Genomic DNA, 25,471 nt, shown 5'->3' on the forward strand with positions numbered 1-25,471 from the left:
GTATTGCCATATAATAGGGTTGCTGACATTATTTAGAGTTTATTGATGTCTAACGACTTTTTCAAACAACCAAATGATAATTATGGTGAGAGTATTGATTGTGCTTTCAGTGATTTTCTTCTGCAGATGCACACTATTGTATTCAGTGACTGATATGTTAATGATTCCAAATTTTACTGAGGGCTGTTCGCACTGTTTGACTGCAAAATGCAGTAATCTAATTTGTGTTTGTAATTTTATTAGGTGTAATCATAAATGCTCGTCAATGTCCAACAGCAGCACAATAGGGAAGGATGAGTGTGAGTTAAAATTAATGCTATTAAGAGAAGCTTGCCTTCAATCAAAAGGCCATAAAACTCATCATTATCAGGCATGACCCCTCTGGAGACCCATCCACTCGCTCGCTAACCTGAGTTATGGCTTAAATCACTGCTTTCATATTCTACACGATATTACACTACGTCCACGATCATTCCTGAGAACAGTGCTCAAATGTGTTTTGGTTTAAAATGGTTCTTCTCATCGTCGTCTTTTCCTTCTCCTAGTCCATGTTGGTGTCACCTTTGGCCTGCTTAGTTGGGGTTTGATAGACACTTAGGACCAGATTTACTAAATTAGGGTCTGGTTTAAGACATGCTTTTTTTGGGGCGTGTTAAAAAATGGCGCAAATATTAGTAAATTGACTAGTGCAAACCGTAGTAAATCACCTTGCATGATTCATTTAAATGGTCTCCTCTCATACATTTTGTGAAAGGGAAACTCCTACAAATGCATATGCAATAAGGTCAGCTGCAAAAATAACCCTGTCCACGCCTTTTCAGCGCTAATTTTTCATTGCTAGTCTTTAGTTAATCCCTTTTTAACTCCAAAAGTGGGTTTGCACTGCCACAAGCTGCTAGTAAATCTGGCCCTTAGTATTCAGTAAAATTAACTATTTGACTGCACTGATAATATCAGATTAGAAAAAAAACTTCAACTGAGTTGAGCTGGATGATGACACTATTGTCTTTCATAATTGACAAATTTTGCATCATCGACATTCAACACTGTTATTAACCGAAATTAATCAACCTTGACTCAAGCTGAATAACAACACTTTTGGCTGCAGTATATCTGCGTACAGCTAAATTGAGATTGTTTAATAATTAACTTTACACAGTTATTGAACTGAACTGAACCAACACTGAACTGAATGAGCTGAATAATGACTCTTTTTTAGAACTGTTTTACAGCAGAATTATTTTTTATTTTCCTGTTTATTACTGTGAAGCTGCTTTGAAACAATCAGTATAAAGCGCTACATACTGTACATAAAGGGGTAACACTTTACAGTTGTCTTGTGACCCCGTCTGTATATGGCTGTATATAGGGCAAATTCCAAATGGAAGTGAGCATCCCTATGCCCTACTCCCTTCCAAGGGCAGAGCCCTTGAAGTGGGGACTTTGGAGGGAAAAGGGCACTTGTTTGCCATCATGTAGCCGTTTGGAATGCATTTGGCGAAGGGAGCAACGAAAAGACAATGTAATTTCCTCATTATTTTCACCTGGGATGTTCCCATGACAATGCAGCACGTTGTCCATCAGCTAAATAGCGTTATATATATATATATAACTTGCCGTCTTATAAAACTTGGCATCTTATCTTTGGACTCAATGTGTGAAATAAAAAATTTGGACACACAAATGTGTGAAATATATCACGAACAAAACAAAACATAAATTGCTCTATTTGTAAGTTAACTCGAACTCTCCCGCCATCTAGCTTTAAAATGAATCTCGAGTATTTACTGGGCCACATGATCATAAATGATAAAATTACTTCCTTGAAGTGACCATTGCATATAACCTTCGCTAAAGGCCTTCGTGAAGAGATCCAGTTGTTCACTTTTGTTTGGAACACCCCTATAAATGGCGTCCCCTTACCAAAGGGCCCTCCAAGGGCGCAAACATGCTATTTGGAATATGCCCATAGAGCGCACATAGCCGAAGAATGCAAGGAAATAGTCTTTTAATTAAATAATCCATAGGAGACAAGGCAGAAACATGGGGTAAAACATCCGCTACATGAAGACGAGACTGGACCAAGAACTGAATAATACAGGGAGTATATACACACGGACTAAATTAAGTAATTAACGAAAGACGTGAACTAGTTCATTAATCAAACACACTTGGAAATCGAGTCAAATTACAGGGCACAAAGGCAAACAGGAACAGAACTAAAACGCACACAAAAAATAACTCATAGTCCTATATGTGATAGTACGCCCCCTCCCAGATAGGAGCAACCTCACGCCATAACAGTTAAACTGAGGAGGGAGGACAATGAACAGGAAAGGGATGGACACAGTTAAGGGCAGGCAAAACAGTTATTGGGGGAGTGGAAGGTTGGAGGATCCAGGTAGGGGCCAGGAGCAGAGGGAGCCGGATGATGAACCGGAGACCAGCCAGGAAATATGCCCATGTGCCGTCGAGGGAGGGAGGGGCCATGGTGGAGAATCACCTTGACGATACCATGGTGAAGATTGATGGAGACGGAGGAGTCCCAAGTGTAATGGATGAGACAGACACCCGAGGTGACAGCAGAGTTTTGGAGGGCCGAGGTGGAACTGCAGGCTCCTGAGACTGCTCGGCAGGCCTAAGCGGAGCTGGAAGGAAAGGATGAGCCTGATGGAGCCAGAGGGATGGAGGGACGAGGCGCAGCCAGAGGACTGGAAGCCCGCTGCGTAGTGGTGTCGATGTTAGACCAAGGCAGGGCCGGAGGGACGAGGGAGCCCGGTAGAGTCCGAGGTCTGACGAACCCCAGTGGAGCTGAGGAAACGTGAAGCCAAGGTAGGGCTGGGCGATAAAACGATAACGATAATTATCGCGATATAATTTTTCTCGGTAAAACGATATCAAGAGTTCGATAAATGTTCGATAATGTTTTTGCGCCAAAAGCGGAACGAATCTCATTTGAACCGCGTCCGCGCGCCACACGGACCGTTTATCCGCTCGGCTCAAAGTCCAAACGGCAGCGCAGCGCGAGTTCACTAGAGCAGACGCGTTTACTCTGATCGCTCTCGGTCCTCACGAGATACAGTGAGAAGCGCTTGAATTCAGCGAAGAACACAAATGTCTCAGTGATTTAAACCAGTTTAAAGGCAGATGAAACAGCGCTGACGAACATGAGAAACACTGTGCGCAACGATACAGTCAGAAGGCTTTTCCGTCTAACGTTACACATTCCCATCATTTACCACGGATTTAACGTTACTGTAACGTTAGCCTAGTAATATTAACTGCACCATGAAATATGCGTGGGATATATATATTGAATTGTATAATATTATTAATGTAGACAATCTATTAAAGGACTAATGGAATATAATTACAGTTTTAATAATGTATTTAGGCAACTGGTTTTCATGTACCATAGAAACCATAAAGTTACATTTTATCTGTGGTTATCATGATCTAAATGCATGATGCTGGATGACCAATGGTTAATTTAAATAAAACTAAAGAATATTACATTTTACCAAATAAAAATAATGTTACTTTTTTTTAACAGATGTTACTGTTTTTGTTAATGAACATAAATTGTATATAGTTAAATCTGCATCCTAACTCAAGCTAATACTACTGAAATAAATATATTTATTTTGTTAAGGAAAAATGACAAATGTTTGAATGTTCTACCTCGGATTTGTGAATGTTCACCTGTTTGGCAAGTGTTTGTCATGATATGTTCTGACAATAAAGAGTAGTTTAAAAACGCAACGCTCTGATTTCTACAGCTTTCACTTAGGAGTAAAAATCTGTCTTTAAACTTGAAATAAATAAAGATTTGACATTTATCGATAATTATCGATATCGACTGATATAAAAAAAAATATCGTGATATTTTTTTTGGGCCATATCGCCCAGCCCTAAGCCAAGGACACGCTGAAGGGTCGAGGTGGAGTCAAGGGCTCGTAGGACTGACATGGAGCAGGGGATCATCTTGTCAGGACTGAGCTGGTGATTGCAAGCTCATATGCGCATCAGTGCAGCGGGGACTCCGGAGACTCGGAACTGGATGAAACCAATGGAGATATAGGAGAACGGGGCTGGGCGGGACCAGAGACATTGGGAAACACAGAGAAGCATCCTCTTTAAACTCATCCATGTCATGAAGGTCCACAGAGACCTGATCAAGCATTTCCTTGACTTCGGTGGTGCAGGGCTCCACTCCATGTCCTTGAACTCCACAAGCAGCCCCACGGGAACGGTCGATGTAGCCGGCACACACACGGACAGACTCTCTGGGAGGTTTTGGCTCTGGCTTGTCGTGTTAGGCTCGTCATTTCGTCTGTGGTGGGATCATGCGTAATCTGCGTCACGAACGTGGTTGGTGGCTAGCTGGTCGCTGGGCATGGAGTGAGGCTGGGAATGTCATCTTCGGCCGGGTATGGTAAATGGTGATACGTTACATACCAGCACCCACTCCACAAACGCGGCAAATTGTTCCCTTTGTCCGTCAACTGGGAGCCGTGCCTTGGTCTGGATCGCGAGTCTTGCATGCCAGGTTAATAAAGTCCAGGATATGGTCTTCCAGTAGATGACCCCTCTTCTCCAAGCAGAGTAGTTGAGGGGAGTCCATGAAAAAAAAAAATCAAAAGGGGAGAAAGATAATGATGCCTCAAAATTAAGTTCTTGTTTGGGTCGGGTCTTCTGTCTCGGGTGTCTATATAAAGAGTGCATGAAGATGAAGAATGCAAGGAAATAGTCTTTTAATTCAATAATCCACAGGATACAGGGCAGAAACACGGGGTAACACATCCGCTACACAAAGACAAGACCAGACCAAGAACTGAACAAAACAGGAAGTGTGTATACACAGACTAAATGAAGTAACTATCGAACAACAGTTGAACATAATCATTAATCAAACACACTAGAAAACTGTGTCAAATTACAGGGTACACAGGCAAACAGGAAAATAACTAAAACACACAAGAACATATGTGACAACAGTAAAGATCCATTTATTATCTGCAATAGTTAACATAAACCAACAGTGAAAAATACTTCTAAAGCATTTATTAATAAAAATACAACTGTTCATTCATTGTTATTTCATTTTAGCTCAGGTTCATTAAATAATATTAGCAATAGTGTTTGATTTTACTGTATTAGTAAACGTTGAAATTAATAGTAATAAGAGTGTATTAGTGGATGTTGAAATTAACTAACTAAAATTAACTAACATTAACAAACATTGCTAAATACTGTAACAAATGTATTGCTCATAGTCAGTTAACCTTGTTGTAAAGTGTTACCAATAAAGGTGACTTGATTTGACTTGATTATAGTTACTGGTCTAAACTACCATCCTGGAATTCCTAATATGCCCTACAGTACACTAACAATGCTTTAACCTCTGACCTTGGCTGAGAAAACAACCACTGATTTGGAGAATCATAAAGGCAGGCACAGTGCTCCACGGGATCCCAGTCCGGACAATGGAGAATGAACCGAGGGCATAAATCCCCCTCCCAGTTGCGGGCCTGGTCCGATCCCTATATGCAAAATTCCTGAGAGGGGTCTGGAGGACCCTTCAGGGCAGAGAGGGCTGGCAGGGTGCAGGGTTTGTGGGAGTCTGAGGAGCCTCAAGATTTAGGTGGGGACACGGTACCGCAGGAGGCCTATTTGATGCACATTCTTGACCCCCTCGTGCTTTTGGTGTCTCGTATGCGTAAGTGAGTAGGTTCAACGAAAGTTGGACCGCGCATCGCCCCCCTCGTTGTAGTCTCATCTGCGTCTCGGCTTGCCTCATGCCAGGTTTGATTCCCAGAGTTTCCATGGATGAGGCTCGGGGAGCAGGAGTAATAATGTGCGCCTTTGTGAGGAAGTTCAGACCGAGGAGCGGTGCACGCAGAGTTCAGAGCAAGGTCGCGGGCTCTACTCTAGGGCCAGACACACATCTCATATCAGCGACTCGAAAGAGAGGAGAGGCACTGTCTGTCTGTGAGAGAAAAACAGCATGAATCACTACAGGGAGTGGGGATGGGGTAGACGGGACAAGAGACAGCGAACGGTGCAGATTTTGGTAGGCCCTAGAAACGCCTGCGTTTTCAGTGAGGATTTGTTTACTGAGACGAAAGTGTTCTTAGTGTCTGTTTGTTTTAATAGTTATCAGAGCTCCCATACTCTGGAATAGCACTGAGCATTTAAAGAGAAACAGGAGCGGATGTGGCTTCTCTGGATGGAGAGAAGAAAAAGGATTTACATTAGAATGTCTTTACTGTCACTATTGAAAATGTAATGCATCCTTGCTGAGTAGAAGTATTCATTTATTTTAAAAAAGAAGACTTATTGACCCCAAACTTTCGAAAGGTTGAGTATATCAATCTAGCATTCTGTTTACTGTCGAATCACAGTTCTGCTGATATTCAGTAAAACAGATCATGTAATTTGGGTAATTATTAGCTTTTCTTTAACTAGCGAATCCCAGTTTGGGAAACACTGGTATAATATATTAAAATGTTATTTTTTTCCTGTGATGGCAAAGCTGAATTTCCAGCATCATTACTCCAGTCTTCAGCGTCACATGATCCTTCAGAAATCATTCTAATACGCTGATTTGGTGCTCATAAAAAAATAATAATCATGGTACAATAAGGTTCCATTAGTTAACATTAGTTAATGCATTAAGTTAACAGTAACTAACAATGAGCAATACATTTGTTACAGTATTTATTAATCTTTGTTCTGTTCATTGTTAGTAGTTCAGGTATATTGAATAATTTAATGGATGCAATTTTTTATTTTAATAATAAAGAAATTAACATTAATTAGGATTCATAAATGCAAAAATAAGTATTTTTTCATAGTTAGTGTATGTTATTTTGTTAATTAACTGATGTTTAACTAATGGAGCCTTATTGTAAAGAGTTGACAACATCTTTTGTAACATTAAATAAATGTCCCTGTCATTTTTGATCAGTTTAATGCATCTTTGCTTAATAAACATATGAATTTCTTCTTCTTTATTTAAAAATCTTACTGACCCCAAACTTTTGAAGAGTTGTATATCAAATAAAAGCGATATCACATTGTGATTGTGTGAATCACAGTTCTGCTGATGTTCAGTATACAGCACATTTGCTCATGTGATTTGGTTAATTCTCAGGCATTTGTAGCACATTTTACAAAGCCTGCGTTTTCAGTGAGGATTTGTTTGCTGTGACAAAAGTGTTCTCAACGTCTGTTTGTTTTCATAGTTATCAGAGCTCTCATCACAAAATACACTGGAATAGCACTGAGCATTTAAAGAGGAACAGAAACGGATGTGGCTTCTCTGGATGGAGAGAAGAAAAAAGAGGTTTTCTGGTTTGATGAAAACCAAATCCTGTTACGCTGCTGCTTCAGCAGAATACCAAAAGAGGAGAGAGGGGGACAGATGAAATTTTTGCCATGTAGTCTGCCGTTCTCTTCCTGCATCTTGATGTACAGCGAATTTAATCAAGATGTTTAGCAATCGATTCCTTCAAAGTCAGTAGATTCTCAAGCAGTTGTTTGCAACATGTTATAAAACGGTTAGTTCCGGTTCTCAAATCTGATTGGCTGAGCAGTGTTCCAAAAGAACTGATATGCAACTGATTTAATTCTGCACTGTTCATATCAGGGGGTTCCAAACTTTAGGTGGGGCAATTATATATTTTCATGTATGTTTCCCTTGAAATCCCTTTGAAAGAACCCCCTGAGATTTAAAGTTAATATTTTAATAATTGAACAACTTATTCTCATGTTCATGGTTCTCTGATGTCAGTTAATGGTCACATGGCTTAAGCAGGTTAACAAATTAAATATTTCATCTTTTTTTTTAGTAAGTGCTTTATTTTTGTTTATTTTAAAATTAATTAATTTAATTTTACATTTTTATAATTCATTTATTATATTTTTGTATAAAATGAATAATAATAATAATAATAGTTAAACTATTAAAAAATATGATCTTGGTACTTTGATACCTTGTATTAAAGGGCACCTATTATGACATTTAAAATGTTCCTAATGTTGTTTTGGGAGTCCCCAACAACAGTTTTACATGCATGCAATGACAAAAAACACTTTTGTTGTCGTATAATATGCATTTATTTTTACCTGATTTGCTCACCGACTCCCAAATGAATCGTTCAACGACTCATTTTTCCAAACCCCTCCTTTGCGCGACGCTAATCTGCGTTGATTGGTCAGATGACCCAGTCAGTTGTGATTGGTATACTTATTGTTTAACACGGAGTACAATGATGCTTTTATCAATTAAATTGTGTTATAATAATGATTATAGTCCACTGCTTTGTAGTTTGTAGTAAAAAACTAAAAATAAGATAAAGAATTTAATGTTTTGTTAGCAAGCATATAGCCCAGAGTTCATATTGTAAAAGCACAATCAGTCTTTGTTTGCATTAGCCCGATGCATAAACATAACGTTTTTACAAAAAAAAAAAAAAAAATGCAGTTACGTTACTACGAGGTATTACTCTGTTTAAGACTCCGAACTCCGAAAACAACGACAAACACTTCACATCTCAATACAATTGTCATTAAAGACCTAGAAGCTAAACGGTGCTTACACAAACAACCAAAATAATTATTAAGCATGCTACATAAAACATAAATGCAACAATTATTAATAACACTTACAGGTTGTGATACGGAGGAGGAAGCTGATGCAAATACACTTGGAACTGAACCTTCCTTCAATATCAGCCGGCTCGCGAATCCAAGTTTGATTGCATTTAAGTTGGTAAAGCAATCGTCTTCAAAATGGCGCGAGCAAAGCACAAGGCTCGGACTATACTTCTGTGGTATAGCTGTATATATGAATTGTAGCCACTTAGTCTTTAAATGCTCCTCCTTGGGCAGATTAAAAAAGTTGTCTTTTGAGTCGCACTTCAGAACACCGCGTCTCGTTGCCATGACGTTTTCAAGTTTTCCCTGCTGGCCTTGGAGCGCAATAAGTGGGCGTATCATATTCAAATAACTTGACAAGTTGACGTCAACTAGTCAGAGAAAAAGCTTCGGTCTTCTAACGATTCATAAAAATGACTCCGAGTCGACTATTACTTTTGAAACACAATAACTTTATATACGGTGCACTTTCATATTTCAAACTTTGCAGGATGTTTTTGTTCACTTAGATCTATGTTACACACTACATGAAAGGTAAATTTCAGAATTCCATAATAGGTGCCCTTTAAGTTGACAGTTTTTTCCCCCTCTCGATCCAGTACTGTATATGTATGAACCTAAAGAGAATTTTTTTTTTAATTCAATTCAAATTTGTTTGTGTTGAACTTTTCACATTAAATATCATTCCAAAAACAGCTTTACAGAGAACGTTGTTTTACATCCTCCAGTGATCGAGATAGAGGTGACTGTGGCAAGGAGAAACACCAGAAAGAAAGCAAAAAGATACTCACAAACAATCAAAAGTTTGGGGTCAATCAGTAAGATTTTTAAAAAAAATCTATGCTCATCACCTATGCTCACCAAAGCTGCACTTATTTGATCAAAAATACAGTAAAATTAAATATTATTACAATTTAAAATAACTGTTTGTTTTCTATTTTAATGTATTTTAAAATGTAATTTATTCCTGACTGTGATGGCAAAGCTGAATTTTCAGAATCATTAGTCCGTTAACATGATTCTTAATAAATCATTTTAATATGCTGATTTGGTGCTCAAGAAACATTTATTATTATTATTAATGTTGAAAACAGTTGTGCTGCTTAATATTTTTGTGAAAACTGTGATACACCTTTTTTTTAGGATTCTTGGATAAATAGAAACAGCATTATAGAAATCTTTTGTAATATAAATGTCTCTTTACAGTCTATTTTTATCAATATAATGCATCCTTGCTAAATAAAAGTATTAATTTCTTTGAAAACAAAAAAAAAGTCACTGATCCACAACTTTTATATGGTAGTAAACCTGTTATATAAAAGCAATATCATGCTCTGTAGCCGAATCAGTTCTGCTGATATTCAGCAACAGCACATTTGCTCATGTGATTTTTTTAATTCTCCGGCATTTATAGCGCATTATACAAGAGACTCCCATAGGTCTTCAATGCAAATGGTGCTCATCAGAAAACCCTTTGATTGTGAAGCCTTTCTGGATGACAAGACCACAGTTCGATGATACAGGCTCGTGAAGAGGAGGAATGTGCATCTCTGCCGCGCTAGCAGGCAAGCGATCCCGCCTCAGCCCCACCGAGGGGGCGTCTCTGGTCACTGTCCATTAGCTCTGACTGGTACTGCCCGCACAATGGGCGCACTTTGTCCAGGCCTGTCAGGGATGCACTGCGGTAGGCATGAGGGGGTGGTTCGGGAACCTTTGATCCGCAGCAGCTCACTCACTGGGGTGTGCCGTGTTGGAAAACCGATCCTCTGATATTTCTGTCTCTGTGCATCACTGTGATCCAAACTATAGAGCGAAAGAGGGGGGAGGTCGAGAAAGAAAAAAAAATGTAAAAAATCTGCAAATTATTAAAAGTTCTGCCTTGAACTGCTTCGTGTAGCACGGGGGGGAAGAAAATACACTTTTTTTCTGCTCTCTTTTTGTGTTGTATGTCTTAATTAGAAGAGCTCAAGATAAAAGAGATAAAAGGAGCTTTTGTAAGCATGTGTATCGGTAATGTTTATATAGATCTGACCCTGAGTCTGACTGTCTCAGACAGTATTGTTGAAAAGCAACGGGTTATGGCCTCTGCATGTTCTTATGTATCAAATGTACATGTTTGAACTCTTGTGTGTGTGTGTGTGTGTGTGTGTGTGTGTGTGTGTGTGTGTGTGTGTGTGTAACCACTTTAAAGTGCTCACTGAAGTGTGATGACACTGAGACATGCTGATCAGTGCGCCCGTGAAACGGAGAATGGGAGTCTGTGTGTGAGTTTAAAGGCATAGTTCACCAAAAAATTTAATTTGGTCACCGTTTACTCGCCCTCATGTTGTTCCAATCCAGGCAGGGGTGCATTTCCCGAAAGCATTGTTAAGCCGCAGCTATTGTCGCAAGTTCTGTCGTTATCACCACAGGTCAACGAGTCAGTGTTTCGCAAAACCATAGTTCCAAAAAACATTCGCAAACAGCATCGCAAAGTTGTGTGGTTGGAAGGACAGCTCTCAATCTGTGGTTAGAAGCAGAGTTTCTTGTTTGCATGACATGTGGACTTTTCCACTGAAACAAGACAGGGTGGGAGATATCGAACAGCTCCTCTCCTTTTTTAAAATAGCCAGTAGCGTTTTGTTTATATCACAGCTCGACCACAGCTGTTGAACTCGGTAAAGCCGCAGTTTCCTCATCTCTTACCGTTTCTCCTCATAATCTCCTCCATATCGCTTAATATAGCATTCTGCGCAGAATTCAACTGGGTCTGATAAGTTTTCTGCTATGTGCCGATTCGCGCATATGATCCTCTCTGTGCTATCGTGTCTCTGGATCGGAGCAGACTGTGTGCATGCTGTGGTGGTTTGCGTGACATTGACGTGAAACCAGACTTCATTCACCCCAATGGAAAGCATATGCTGTCTGAATGTTCCCTGTCCCCTATATAGTGCACTATACCATTCACCATGTAGAAAATACTAAATGTGTGAACAAGTGACTGATTTTGGCGGCTGTTTCAGTGTCTATTTACAATGTAGAGGGCGGGACGGTTTAGATTTTAGAGACATTTGATTGGACAGAAAATCTGATGAGGAGCTAAACTGCTGAGTGATGTCATCAAAATCATGGATCCATATTGGCGGAAGTGAGAGACTGAGAAGTTTTGAATGCTTATATCTTCTAAATGTGAATGTTTTCATTGTTTTAAAGCACACTAGCTTATAGTCTAACATATTCATACTAAAAGCCACAAAACTTAAAATTTTTAATTTCATGTGGACTTTAATAAATCCTTATCTTGAGCAAAATAAGCAAGCTGACATTCAGTACAATCTATCTTTTATTTTCAATATAAATGTAAATTCCGTCTTTAAGTATGTCAAGAGATTTAAAGCGCCGTTTTTAAAGAGTGCGCATTTGCGTAGGCTACGTGCTCTAGTAACACAAGAACGAGCCTATGATTGAATCTGGAAGTAAAGAAAATACTGAGACAAATGAGAATTTAGCCCTCAGATGCCATGCCCGTAATTTATAGCAAACAATCTGGAAAAGAAAAGATCTCAAAACAGGTTACTAAGAAGCTATTACTCCACCACGTGCGTGACATCAGCTTGACTAGCTTGATTTCTTCAATGATGCATCGTACTATGGTAGTTAAGCAGGGAAAAAGCAAAAACATCTTTTTTTGTCTTTACAGTGAAAGTCAAAGGGGTCAGATGTTGTTTTGGACCCCATTTACTTTAATTGCATGGGCAAAAACAGTTGCAACATTTTTCTACATGTTATGTTCCACAGATGAAAGAGAGTCATACAGGTTTGGAAGGACATTTTTTTTTTTCCTTTTTTGGATGAACGATCTCTTTCTGTCTGAGAGAAAATCCCAATGTTTGTCTATTCCCGTAGCTCCTCATGACTTTTAAACTCTTTTGTTTGTCTTTGAGAAATTTGAGCTGTTCCCAGACTGTATTTAATTCTATTGTGTTTTCATCCAGTTATCTTTCTTTTTCTTTCTTGCTTTCTTTCTTTCTCTCCATATCTTCCACCCTCGTCTGTCCTCTCCTCAGATAAGATGGTTCCTTCCGCTCATTTGTATATGGTCTCTTCAAATTCCTCTTGATAACAATTGCTTCTCGGGTCAAATTATTACTCTTGGTGCGGCCCTTTAGACATCTATTACTTCCATTTAAATATTTAAGCAACAAAGTTTTACAAGCTCTCCCTTGGGTGCATTTAAGAGGGCCGATACTGCCTGCTCACTGTCCCATGATGAGATGAATGGCGTGGTGGTGGAGTCATCCCAGATCGGGTAACTGGCCAAATTATGGCAGACACTAAGAAGCGCTCCTCACAATGACCTACAGAAAACAGTAGACAAAAGACTCTATTCTTGAGCCGGACAATGAAGGAGGTCAGGGAAGACACCTGAGACAAGCGTCGGCCCATAGGACGGAGTATGACACTGTGAGGTGTACTCCCCAGATATACACAGACAAACACACATACATATGAAAACAGTTATCAAGAGGATGCGTTGGCACTCATAGGATTCAGATTGCGTATTGGCAAGATATTGTCTTATCTCTTGTGCTTTTACTGATGATTAGAAAGCTAAGCTTCAATCAAATTGGCTAAAAAAGCTTAGATTTACTTTCAGATCATTTTAGATCTTCACTTTGAAATATCAAGGTTATTTTTCATGCTTGTTTCTATTCAAGGTCAACATTGAGAGAATAATATTCAAAGACATGTTATTGAAACACATTTTTTACTTAAATATCGACCATTGTGACATGATGAAATGGCATCACTGAAAACGAATGCTGAACTGAAAATGAAGTTCTCTTACGTAGAGTTCTCTCGTACTGCGTCGAAGAACGCTACGGGAAAGATATTTCTTTGTCGAGATTGAAGCCAAAAATTAATCCTTAATTTTGTAATATTGTAAAACGCTTTTCTGAAGCATACAACCTAGGCGGAGCAATACAGCTCACCCATTGGCTGCTCTGCCAGAAAAGCACAGCCTATGCGAGGCCAGGACGCTGACCAATGAGGGCGCTTCGCGCCCTTCTGCGTCACCTCCCGCCCAAACAGGCGTGGCCTAGGCCTATAAATACGAGCATAGCTGTCTAACACGCCGATTTTCTTAAATTCAACGAAGCTGCACGCATCGCTGGATTGATTCGAGCCGCCACAGCCGTTTGGATACAAGCACCTCAGCAGGACGAGCCCTTACCTGAAGCCGCTGGTCATCGCCGCCTTCAGCCGCCGTTCCCTGCTGCGCTTCTCCGGCGTGGATATATCCTTTCAGTTTTGTGTGTGTTTTGTGTGTGTGTTCGCCTACCGCGTCACACGCTTTTTCCTCACAAAAGAGCACGAGTGTCTTTCTAAAGATGTCTCGCTTTTCCTGCGGCTCCTGCCGAGCCGCGCTCATCGACGGGGACCACCACGAATTATGTGTTTCCTGCTTGGGCGAGGAACATGCAGCTATCGCTCTCGGTGATGGCGGCTGCCATCACTGCGACATGATGCCAATCGCGACTCTGCGGACTCGCCTTGCATCTTTCGCCGAAGCTGCTCAACCGCCCCCTGTAGCGCCGCGCCGTAAAAAGCGCCGTGCTCAGCGGGTCCCGGAACCTCCCTCCACGAGGAGCTCGCCGCCGCCGCCGCTAGCTCCTCTCAACGTTTCGCTCGAGTCGCTCACCGACGGACAACAGCCGCAGCACGCCGCTTTGTCCGTTATGGAAGACGACCAGCAAGCTGTATCAGAGGGAGATGATGATTGCTGTTCGCTTCTCGCTTCGGAGAGCGAGGGTTGGGCGAGCTCCGTGGACCTCCCCTCCCCCGCTGTTCGAGAGCGCAGAGGAGGGAAGATCAGCATCGAGGCAGAACTGATGCGTCTGCTCACACAGGCCGTGTCGAGCCTCGGCCTCGATTGGTCGACGCCCGAACAACCTGCACTCAACCGGCTGGATGGACGCTTCCTCTCTGGAGACCGCGCTGCGCCCCCCTCCAGACACGCACCGTTTCTTCCTGAGCTTCACGAAGAGGTAGCGAAATCGTGGAAGGCGCCATTTTCAGCCAGAGTACGTACTTCTGCCTCGCCAGCATTCTCCGTAGTGGACGGTGCTCGAGACAGAGGCTACCACGCTCTCCCTCCGGTCGAGGAGGCGGTAGCGACTCACCTTTGCCCACCCTCTGCTGGACGGCGGGCTAAGGGAGTCCTACCATCCAAAGCTTGCCGCACGTCGTCAGCTCTGAACGGTCGCGTGTATTCCGCCGCCGGACAAGCTGCATCGGCGCTGCACACCATGGCGGTGCTCCAAATCCACCAGGCCAACCTCCTCTGCAAGCTAGACGAGGAAGGCCCGGGCGCGATCAGTGTTCCGGACTTGCGTAGCGCCACAGACCTAGCTCTTCGCGCTACAAAGTCCGCCGCACACGCCATCGGCAGGATTATGGCCACAGCTACTGTTTCCGAGAGACATTTATGGCTGACTCTCTCTGAAATGGCGGAATCCGAGCGCTCTGCGTTTCTCGACGCCCCCATTTCACCGGCTGGCCTCTTCGGATCCTCCGTGAAGGACTTCGCGGACCGATTCGCCGAGGTACAGAAAACTTCGCAGGCCATGAGACATTTCCTGCCAAAGCGCTCCAGTTCCGCAACAGGCCGCCCTAAACAGCCGCCTGCCCGAACTCAGCAGCGCCCCGCGCCCGCCGCACCGGCCCAGCAGCAACAGGCCCGAGAGAGACCACGGTCTCGCTCCGCCGGACGCCGCCCGCCACCGCGTGGTCCTCGGCCCAAGATCTCAATCAAGCCCGAGGCCTCGGCGCCATCCTAGCCCTGCTAGGAAAAAGACGGTGTTCGGGTCCCGCTGCGGCCGGACTTCCACCAAAGATTCCCGCTTGTACAGCCCTAAGTTCCGCGTTTGTACCAGTGTACTCAGCAGCCAACAAACCGGCCGTAAAGCCCGTTTGCCTGCACACAAACACAGGGTTTGCACACATAAAATCGGCTCACACCGATTGTGCTTTACGTGTAGTGAGCGTGCCCACTGTCCAGTGCCCACAACCACTACACACTGCACGTTCCGCGGTTTCTGTAAAAACGAAACTAACGAACGGTCAGTCAGTACACAAACACAGTGTCCCCGGTGTTATAAATGTGCCCGCCACCAAGCGCCCACGTTTATTCACAAACATAACGAGCCCCGTAGGGCTCGCCCCGCGTGCTCTCTCTCAACTCAGAGAGTCGAGCGCGCGCGGGACGCATACTGTGTTAAACATGTCCCCCGCCTCAGACGCCACGGCGTCCATGTCACAGCACATGGTTGCTCTCGTGTCGCCGCCATTTCGCGACCAGAGCCCAGATTACATTCAACCCCTAGTCACACGTGCAGATGCATGGGAAGGACTACCCGGGGTTTCAGAATGGGTGCTAGAGACTATAAAAAGAGGCTATTCGCTACAGTTTTATCGACGCCCTCCCCGTTTCACAGGAAAAGTCGAAACCACGGTAAAAACAGAAGTAGCACATCTATTTCGAGCCGAAATAGCGAAGCTATTGAGCAAAGGGGCCATAGAGCCTTTATCTCAAGCTCAGAGCGAAGGGGGCCTGTACAGCAGATATTTCCTGGTACCGAAGAAAGACGGGGGTCTCAGACCCATTTTAGATCTAAGGCGTCTGAACAAAACGCTTGCAAAGCGGAAGTTCAGAATGCTCACGACCAGAAGTATCCTCGCGCAAATTCGCCGAGGAGACTGGTTTATGGCAATAGATCTGAAAGACGCGTATTTTCACATACAAATTGCGTCACGTCACAGGCGATTTTTGAGATTCGCCTTCGAGGGCCGGGCATATCAGTACACAGTCCTGCCATTCGGCCTATCCCTAGCACCTCGTACATTTACAGTGTGCATGGACGCGGCGCTGGCACCCCTGAGACTCCGGGGCGTTCGAATTCTGAACTATTTGGACGATTGGCTAATTCTGGCTCAATCGCCGTCAGAACTCGCTCACCACAAGACACTAATACTCGATCACCTCGAGTGCTTAGGTCTGAGAGTCAATTGGGAGAAAAGTTCACTGTTTCCAAGTCAAAGGATCTCCTTTTTAGGACTGGATCTGAACTCACTGTCTATGACAGCACAGCTGTCATCACAGCGCAGGCGAAATACCCTGCAAATGGCGAAATCCTTCCTCAGCGGCCACATAGTGCCACTCAGGAGATTTCAGAAAATGCTGGGCCTCATGGCCTCAGCCTCAACAGTGCTGCAGTTGGGCCTGCTGCGCATGCGCCCACTACAGTTCTGGTTGAGAGCGCGCGTACCGCGCCGAGCATGGCTACACGGTCGCTATCGCCTCAAGGTCACTCAGGAATGCATTTCAGCCCTGACACCATGGAGAGCGTCAGACTGGTACCGGTCAGGTGTAAGCCTGGGGACTTCCTCGAGCCTGAAGGTGGTGTCCACGGACGCGTCCACCTCAGGCTGGGGAGCACTGCTCGACGGCAGTCCGCTCTTTGGCCAGTGGTCAGAGCGAGCCGAACTACCGCACATAAACTGCCTGGAAATGATGGCAGTGGACTTTGCGCTGAGGCGCTTCTGTCCCCGGATAAAAGGACACCACGTCCTGGTCCGCTCGGACAACATGTCGGTAGTAGCCTACATAAACCGCCAGGGTGGCGTGAGATCCCGGAACCTATTCAGGTTAGCGGAACGCATACTGGTGTGGGCCCAGCACAACCTGCGCTCGTTAAGAGCAATGCACGTGCCAGGCCACTTGAACGTAGGCCCGGACAGACTCTCACGGAACAACGTTCCCACGGGAGAGTGGTCCCTACACACACAGACAGTGCGTCTGCTGTGGAAAACGTTCGGCAGAGCGGAAATAGACCTGTTTGCAAACCAGGAAAACGCTCATTGCCCAGAATTCTTTTCGAAGAGCGCGAACGCGCTGGCCAGAGTCTGGCCCCGCCGCCCGCTCTATGCTTTTCCTCCTGTCTCACTCCTGCCTCAAGTGCTGGAGCGTATCAAGGAGAGCGGATGCTCAGTACTGCTAGTTGCTCCATTCTGGACGAATCAGACCTGGTTCCCAGCTTTGATGCGACTGAAAAGTACTGCCCCGTGGCCGATTCCAGTGAGGAGAGACCTCCTCTCACAGGCCAAGGGCTCGATTCTGCATCCTCACCCCGAGCTTTGGTCCCTACACGTATGGGCCATAAACGGGTACCCGCTAACCTCCCAAGAGGAGTGTTAGACACGATCGAACAAGCTAGGGCTCCGTCTACTAGACGGCTCTACGCTTCCAAATGGTCGGTGTTCTCTGGATGGTGTTCAGATCAAGGTCTGTCACCACTTCAGTGTGGAGAACCGGAGATTCTCTCCTTCTTGCAAGAGCTATTGGATAAGGGAAGAACCCCATCCACGCTCAAAGTCTATGTGGCTGCCATATCAGCGTTCGTTAATCCAACGCTTGGCCGTTCACTAGGCAGGAACGACCTGGTGGTCCGCTTCCTGAGAGGCGCCAGGAGGTTAAACCCTCCAAGGCCTCCTTCAGTCCCCGTTTGGGACCTTTCTACAGTGTTGAACGCTATGAAAGGGGCCCCTTTCGAGCCTATTCACTCAGTTGACATGAAACACCTGTCTCTCAAGACCGTGTTTCTTTTGGCTCTCGCTTCAGTGAAGCGTGTGGGAGACTTGCAAGCGCTCTCAGTGAGAGCTTCTTGTATGGAGTTCGGGCCAAACGACTCTATAGTCGTATTGAAACCGAAGCATGGGTACGTGCCTAAGTCCCTCAACACACCGTTCAGGGCTCAGGTCATCTCCCTGTCGGCCCTGCCGGCCTCAGAGGACGGAAATAGCTCCCTTTGCCCGGTCAGGGCATTAAGAGCTTACGTGTCCCGCTCCGCTGTTTTTCGACAGACGGAGCAGCTCTTCGTTTCGTTCAGCGGGCGCTCCAAGGGACGAGCCGCAACGAAACAGAGTCTGTCTCGATGGGTAGTGGACGCCATTGCGCTAGCCTACGCATCTAGAGGCTTGGAATGCCCTTTGGGCATCAGAGCACATTCCACGAGAGGCATGGCCTCTTCATGGGCTTGGTATAGCGGAATCTCGTTACATGATATCTGTATGGCGGCAGGCTGGGCCTCCCCGTCTACATTTATTAGGTTCTATAACCTAGAGGTTCCTGCGTTGCAGGCTAAACTGCTCTCGGTCTAGAAGACTATGTATAAGTGTTCCTGCCCCGCACTGCGGCCCAGGTCACTTCAATGGTAATATGTACAAGTGCTCCTGCCCCGCGCTGCGGCCCAGGTCACTTCAATGTCTAATATGTATAAGTGTTCCTGCCCCGCGCTGCGGCCCAGGTCACTTCAATGTTTAAGCATCACTCACTGACAATGTGTCCCATGAGCATGCTATTACCCTTCATATATATCTATATTTACATATATATGCTATTATGCCTTAAGAGGCACTACTATAAGGGATGATGCTATTTTAGCCGCTCTCCCTATACTTCTTGGGGTAGGCGCTTGTATACCAGGGCGCGCGCGCCCTTAGGTGTCTGTGTCGATCCAAGAACACGCACGGCGGTTTGCATAGTGTTCCCGTAGCGTTCTTCGACGCAGTACGAGAGAACTCTACGTAAGAGAACGTACTCGGTTACTAACGTAACCTCGGTTCTCTCTAGGAGAGGGAACGAGTACTGCGTCTCATGCCGTGCGTGTCCACGCTGCGTCGCTTCATTGACGAAAATCGGCGTGTTAGACAGCTATGCTCGTATTTATAGGCCTAGGCCACGCCTGTTTGGGCGGGAGGTGACGCAGAAGGGCGCGAAGCGCCCTCATTGGTCAGCGTCCTGGCCTCGCATAGGCTGTGCTTTTCTGGCAGAGCAGCCAATGGGTGAGCTGTATTGCTCCGCCTAGGTTGTATGCTTCAGAAAAGCGTTTTACAATATTACAAAATTAAGGATTAATTTTTGGCTTCAATCTCGACAAAGAAATATCTTTCCCGTAGCGTTCTTCGACGCAGTACTCGTTCCCTCTCCTAGAGAGAACCGAGGTTACGTTAGTAACCGAGTACGTTTTCTGCATTTAAACTGAAAAACTCTGTCTCTTCCTGTCATTTGCATATCACATGGATTCTAGTCTTATAATCATAGTCATAATCATATTAAATTAAGCAACAAATTAGTCAATATTATTCTTAACACCTTCTGGTCCAAAATAACAGTATATACCCTTATATACTGTATACATACACTATCATTCGAAAGTCTGGGATTTTTCTTCTTTATATATATATATATATATATATATATATATATATATATATATATATATATATATATATATATATATATATATATATATATATTTATTTATTTATCTTTTTTTTCTATATATTTCTTATTTTGTATATGTATGTATATATATATATATATATATATATATATATATATATATATATATATATATATAATTAGGGCTGTCAAAAGATTAATCGCATCCAAAATAAAAGTTTGTGTTTACATAATATATGTGTGTGTACTGTGTATTATTATGTATAAATGCACACACATTCATGTATATATTTAAGAAATAATTGCATTTATATACTGTATATACATTTATATAATTTATATAAATATTTTAGATATAAATATAACCATTTTTTCTTAAATATATACATGATTGTGTGTTTTTTTATATATATAAATAATTATACACAGTACACACACATATATTATGTAAACACAAACTTTTATTTTGGATGCGATTAATCACATTATTATGCGATTAATGTGTGTGTGTGTATAATATTTATTTATTTTGTTAATACTACTTAGTCCTAGTTCCTTCTGGTTTCAAGTTTTGATTAAGCATGGGCACTGTCACTTTTGGCTTGCTTTGACTTGGTTTTAAATATATAAATTTGTGAAATTTTGAAAAACCTATAAACGTTTTATAGCATAACGTTTACAAAAAATGCTATAAAGCCTTTTTGCATCGCTGTCTTAATGAGCCCCCTATACCCTTGAGTCAGGCGTGTGTCCCTGTGAGAGGCCTCCTCAGCCCCGCTCCGTATCATCTGTCATCATCATACTCAAAATTCTTTCACCTGCACCCTAATCCCTTATTATTTACCTGAGAGCCAGGATGACAGCCATCTCTCTCTCTATCTCTCTCTCTGTTTCACAATCGTATCATTTCACTGTTCTCTCTTTACTTTTGTGCAATGATGATTAATTTGAAGGGCATAACACAAATTGGACAGAAATTACACAGATGACAGACAGTAAGGGGTCCTCATCTGGGTGGAAGCCAAATGGACTAATTTGTTAAGAAGTTTTAGTAGGCATGTTATAGATGCCACACTGCTGTAGTCCATCTAAATTCCCTGCAGACAGGAACTGTCTGAATTTTTTAGCGTGCTCTGTCCGTCCACATTATCTTCATGTGACCCCTTGACCGTTTGAGGTTCCAAATAAGGTTTAATTAGATTCTGTTTTCACAGGAGAGAGATTCATAGGTAAGCAAAGACACTATTAATAATGCACTGTGGCGTTTTGTCAGCTACCAGTAAACCACAGATCAGAGGGAAAATGTGAGGAGATGGAGAAAAACATCTTCACCATTGATTCACTAGCAATTTCCCAGCATTGATTTCCCTTTGTTACCACCTTCCCATCCGAGACATTCTGAATAATTGATTAGAAAACGACATTCTCAGCCCAAAGCTTCCCTGTTAAAACATGACAACTTGCTCATGGATGGTTTTCCTATAGCAAGAGCCAAGTCTTGAAATTTACAATTATGGAGGCATTGTTTAGGTTTTAGGGATCATTAAAATGTATTTATTTTTGATGGTCTGTTCACAATGTCAAGTTTTTTTTATTCTATTTCGTAATATTGTACAACTGTTGACACGTTTTTTTACTATATTTTGAGCTGTTTGATTCAAAAGCAAAAATTAAGGTTTCACAATGGCCTTTTAAAGTGTTCAATACACTGTAAAATACACTGCTTTTTGCTAGCTACACAAAATAAATATTGTGCCTGTTAACAGAAGACTTTTTACATAAAGAAAAAAAAATACATTAGTGATGAAAACAACAATTACAATAAAAAAAAATACATGTCTGCATTATTCTCAAAATATTGTTTATATCACATGTGACCCTGGACCACAAAACCAGTCACATGGGTACATTTGTTTGAAATTGAGATTCATAAATCACATGCAATCTGAATGAATAAGCTTCCCATTGATGTATGGTTTGTTAGGATATGACAATATTTGGCCGAGATACAACTATTTGAAAATCTGGAATCTGAGGTTGCAAAAAAATCTAAACGTTGAGCAAATCGCCTGTAAAGTTGTCCATTTATGTTCGCGATTGTGCTGCATTCACTCACAAAAATTTACAAAATATCTTCATAGAACATAATCCCTACTTAATATTCTAATGATTTTTGGCATAAAAGAAAAATCTACAGTATCATTTTGACTCATACAATGTATTGTTGGCTATTGCGACAAATATACCCGTGCGACATGTGACTGGTTTTGTGATCCAGGGTCACATATATGCTTTAACCAAAAATAAGAGCATCACATTTTTGTTAATAAACTTTTGTTTTAAGCTGCTGGAGCTCCTATGGTAATCATCATGCCACAACCCAGATAGCATATGACATCTGGCCCAGTTGTGGCTGTAACAGGGAGTCCACTGAAGGCAAGTTGCAGAACCCAAGTGCAGTTTTATTAATATCCTAAACCAAGATCAAATATAAAACAAAGGCCTGGCGTGGCATGAAACTCAAAACAAAAACATGAACATAGACATGGCGCTTACCACCAGAGGTTACATTAAATAATACTTGACAAAGACACATTGCAAACATGAGGGCTTAAATACACACAAGACTAATGACTGAACAAGACACATGTGCACAATGAACCAATGACAACATGACAACACAGGGCAGGATCACATGGGGAATCACATGACAAGACAGTGGCTTGACTGTGACAAGAGACATGAAACAATAACCAATGCTACCCGTGACAGTGGCCCACATCTCCCACGATGGTAAATGGTAAATGGACTGCAATTATATAGCGCGTTCACAGACCCAATGGCCACCAAAGCGCTTTACATTTTGCCTCACATTCACCCATTCACACACCGACGGCGGTGTCAGCCATGCAAGGCGCCATCCAGCTCGTCGGGAGCAGATGGGGTTAAGTGTCTTGCTCATGGACACCTCGACACTTTGTCAAGTGGAACCGGGAAGTGAACCATCAACCTTTCGGTTTGTAGACAACCTACATGAACCACTGAGCCACTGCCGCCCACAATGATGACTCAACCTGAGTGTGGCTGGCAATAGCATGCATATCCGGGCCTCATCTGGGCCACCTATGGCACATATGGCTCAGTTCTGGCAGCATTAAGGTCACAATACAACTCACACTTAATCCGGCTTGATGTGTGTGGGCCAGATACGGGCGCATATGACCTTTGCCGCTGCACCATAATTGGCCCGGATATGTATGCTTGCTATCTGGGAAGTGCTGTCGATAGATCTTAAATTACTAAATTGACTATATCACATTTTTATGGATTTTATATAGCAATTTGCATTTATGAAAGTAGACTTTACCGAGTGCTTGACATTTGCATTTTCAATACAAGATCTTGACCAAAAATGTATGCACCTCTAAATAACATCCACAACATTTATTTCCATCAAGAGGTGCATACATTTTTGGTCAAGATAATGCAAGAGTCGAGCACTCTGTAAAGTCTCCTCCAACACATCCCAAAAACTTCCAATGAATTTAAGGTCTGCAAATTCATGTGTGAAAATGATTCTTCATGCTCCCTCCCAACCATTCTTTCACAGTTTGAGCCTGATGATTCTTGATATGGTCATCCTGGAATATGGTCACGATATGATGTTCCTACATGGTTGTTTAAGAAATGACAAACTACACACTCCATCAATTATGGTTAGAAGAACTGTTGTCAAACATATAACATGCTAGAAAGAGAATAATCACTGCAATATAACACAGTCTCACCCCAAAACGTCACATACTGACGGGTCTTGACCATACGGCAACATACGACGAAAAGGGTACTCTTTAACGTCCATGTGTGACGATTCGGGTATGGTTGGGTTTAGGTATGCGTTAGGGTACCGCTAGGAGGTGCTGCTGGTGCGCTTATGTCTGCGTCTCATATTGACGTTATAGGGGTACCCTTTTCGTCGTATGTTGACGTATGGTCAAGACCCGTCAGTATATGACGTTTTGGGGTGAGACCGGGCTGTGCAATAATGACCCAATCATTGACTCTTATGCATTTGCCTATTTAAAGCCAAACAGTGATTTTTTTTTTTTAAAAAGTGGCCTCGCAGTGTGTATACACACACACACACACACACACACACACACACACACACACACACACACACACACACACACACAAACTCAGTGAAGCAGTTACATCAAAAAAGCATGGTAATATTTCTCAGTGCTATAAAGTAAGACACTGAGAACATAACACCCTGACACAAACTCTCCATGGCTTGAGGTTTCAGGGGTGCATTGACTGTGAAGTTTAGGAAAACAAACAGCAGACACTGGGCATTGAAGAGATCTCTGCTTACATATGGTTTGCATTTCTGAAATCTCTCAGTGCTATCTTTCAGTCCTTCTCACAGAGACATTCTCAGATGGTCGGAACGAAAGGCTCGGAAATCCAGTCTTAGATGGACTGGGAGGACCGGGACACTGGACAATATGTATCGAATCAAGCAATTCTCTTATTAAAATGCTAAGTGCTTGTTGCTTTTGGAATTTTTCAAAGGCTTCATTTAGGGGAAGTTGTTACGCTGGGAATTATAGAAGCAGTCGATGGAAGAGGACAAACGCCATCTGTGTAAACACACAAGAGCTTAGCATGGCTAGCTGCAGGCGATGCACCGAATGGCCTACGCTAACTCTACTTTGCGAAAAATGAGGGCTAGCAGAGATGCTAAGTTAGCATTAGGACCCAGTGGGGTTCTCTGCATGAGAAGCTTTAGCTCCATCACATCAAGGAAATCTAAGAGAAAAGATAGGAAGGTATTTCTTGTATTCTCTGCTGTGTATATGAAACAATGATAAATCTAAGGCCGAAGCGGACATAAAATATAACTAGCAAATCTGGCTGCTTTTCATACAGATTCATTTCACCCTTATGTCCAAAATCCTGTTTCTATGCCTCAAATATTGTAGCGTTGACTGCTCTTTCCATCAAAACAACAAATGTCCTGTCATGAATGTTTTTTTTTATTTTCTTGACATTTTGTATTGTGAATGTCAACTACATTGCGTTATTGTTGCTCTTTTTTGACAGGTCATCCTCCAAACTAATCTGATGCCGATAGTGAGATGAGATTTCAATCTTGCAATGCAATCCAAGATGGTAGAACAAACATATATTTCATGCACATCTGTCCTCGTGTGCTGCACCATGTCAGACAAAACCACCTTTACATCATATTCATGTCACAATGTTGGATGAATATTTGATTTCTGGCCCTTTTTTTTGGACACTGGAATAACATCACGTTGAGAAGAGATCACAGTGAGCATATACTCAAATAATTGCGTGCAGATTTCCCTGTCCACTGCCACAGCAGTTAAAAACAGCGACTTTTCCAATTGCTACTGATTTATGCATGTCCTTTACGGAGCTGTCACGACATCTCACAGCATGCGATAAATTCTTATTCTTGTTCAACTTGTACTGCAGGGCCAAACAGCTGTGATT

The sequence above is a fragment of the Phoxinus phoxinus genome (assembly GCF_949152265.1).
Source record: "Phoxinus phoxinus genome assembly, chromosome: 15".
Classification (NCBI taxonomy): Eukaryota; Metazoa; Chordata; class Actinopteri; order Cypriniformes; family Leuciscidae; genus Phoxinus; species Phoxinus phoxinus.